The sequence below is a fragment of the Penaeus japonicus genome, unplaced genomic scaffold, assembly GCF_977035675.1.
Source record: "Penaeus japonicus unplaced genomic scaffold, GWHDUDI00000001_assembly GWHDUDI00000037, whole genome shotgun sequence".
In the NCBI taxonomy this organism is placed as follows: Eukaryota; Metazoa; Arthropoda; class Malacostraca; order Decapoda; family Penaeidae; genus Penaeus; species Penaeus japonicus.
This window is the reverse complement of record NW_028234439.1, coordinates 18,892,062-18,894,561: the sequence shown is the minus strand read 5'-3', so window position 1 is coordinate 18,894,561 and position 2,500 is coordinate 18,892,062. Positions and strand designations below refer to the sequence as shown.

The window sequence follows — 2,500 nt, the reverse complement described above, 5'->3', positions numbered from 1 at the left end:
TATAATGATAACATTATTGTAATAAACATCATCATAAAACTACAATAAAAATAATAGTAGAAATTATCAAAAAATATATTAGTACATTACCACTACTAGTAGTAGTTATAGTAATAAAAATAATAGAGTATTGATAAAAATGAGTAGATAACAAATATTACTGATAATCATAATTATCATCATCACAACAATGATAATCACAAATAACTTGTGGTAATAGTAATAGTAATAATAGTTATCATAAAAGTAATAATAATAATAATAATAATAATAATAATAATAATAATAATAATGATAATAATAACAATAATATCAGTGCTGATAATAATCATAATATTAACAAAAATAACAAAAATTATGAAAACTATAATAAAAAAATCACAAAAAAATATTGATACTACTACTACTCATGACAATAATAGTAATAAAAGCAATAGGAATAATAAAATAAAAACAAAAAAATAACACAAAGCAAACTACCATTACCACTATCACCACCATAGCAAAGATAACATTTCTGCTTATAAAAATAATAAAAATAGTAAATATAGTATTCAGATCCATATAGGCATTAAAATCAATAACAACAACTGATTGATAATCATTACTACTACAACTTCTAAATTATTATATTCAATATCATGATCACTTTTATTATCATCTTCATCATTACCATTGTTATCATTATCAAAATTATCACTACTACTGCTTTCATTATTATCATTTCCATTATTGTTATCATTATTATATCATTATTACCCTTACTATTATCATCATCACTATCATATTTCTGTTAATAATAATAATAGTAATAATATGCTATTATAATGATAATGATAATAATAATAGTAATAATAATAATAATAATAATAATAATATAGTAATAATAACAATAATAATAATAACAATAATAATGATCACAACAATAATTATTATATCAACAATATAAATAATTATCATCACCACAATAATAATAATAATGATAAAATTAATAATCATCATCATCATCACAATAATAATAATTATTATTTTCTCAACAATAATAATAAATATTATTATCATCTCAATAATAATAATCATCATCATCATTATCACCATTATCATCCTCATTATGATTATAATAATAATAATTATCATCATCATCATGATCACTACTATAATCATTATCACCATCATCATTACTATCACAATATCACACATCATCACAATTCAGCCAATAGAAATCGAACTACAAATCATATTCTTTCTGTGTAAATAAAGGTCTAGAAGCTGAATGCCATTTCATTGGTCATATAAATTAAATAGAACGGAATAAAATATATGACAAAAAAGGTACAAGCTGGAATCATGTTTCTGAAAGGACACTGATTCTGCTTAAGAAAAATAAAATATGGATATACATGAATAAAGATAAAAAATAATAAATAAATAAATAATAAAAAAAAAATTATATATAGAAGTATTATAAGCGGTTATCTATTATTGCTAGAATTTGTATTCTATATCAAACTTGAAAGAATATTTATTGATCTTATGGTTTTTATTGTCAATATTCTTGTTCATTTTCAAATAATGTTCCCTTTCTTTGTCTGTGCTGGTGTTAAATATAATTTTGTCTTGCAAATTATTACTGCAATTGTGTTGCTATGACACATGAATTATTGTTAATTAATTAGAAATGTAAATCATAGCCATCACACCAGATCAAAAATGTAAAGTCATGAACATGGAATCTTCAAACTGTCATACTAGAATATAAAATGCGGAAAAAATAACCTAAATTGTTTTCAATTTATGTATAAAATGCATGTCTCAGCATTAGTATTTTGGATTAAAATTAGAAGAAAGATCTATTAGCATTTCTTTGTCAAAACTTGATAAAAACCTTTGAGTTGGTTTGTCTTAAGAATGTCATAGCTAAAATATCATAAACTTAATAAACAATATTTTCTTTACAAAATTAAATCCACGCCAATGAGGACCTATATAAAAATCTCTCTATCTATGTGTATATAAGATTCACACTCTTTTGAAAAACTCACTCTTCAAAATATTCAATATTTTCTTTATAAAATTAAATCAACGCCAATGAGAACCTATATAAAAAATCTCTATATCTATATTTATATAAGATTCACACTCTTTTGAAAAACTCACTCTTCATAATATTCATCACTCAAAGTTGCATTATTTGTGCAACTACTAGAAGCACAGACTTCTCATTTTTCAATGACATTTAAGTAAATATCAAAATCTTTTAAGAGATTGATAATAAAAATTCAAGCTCCTTTAGTATACCAGCAATTATAAACCATACCCTTTTAGATTTTAAAAGGTTATTCCTGTCCTAAAAAATCTCTAAATCTCATTCAACAAATTTGGGTAACCCAAGTAAGACCTAAAGCATATAGAATCAGCAACTGAAAATACTATGGTTGGTCTACTATACCTTATTTTCAGAAAATTAAATGTGTATTTTCTAAGTATAAAGCCTCCCATC

At 22.6% G+C, this 2,500-nt stretch overlaps 1 protein-coding gene across 1 annotated transcript in view; it reads right to left on the bottom strand.

Moving 5' to 3' along the window:
* The window catches only part of Tasp1 (Taspase 1), a 42,097-nt gene that overhangs the window by 37,654 nt on the left and 1,943 nt on the right, over window positions 1-2,500 (bottom strand). The gene's annotated exons all lie outside the window — the stretch shown is intronic.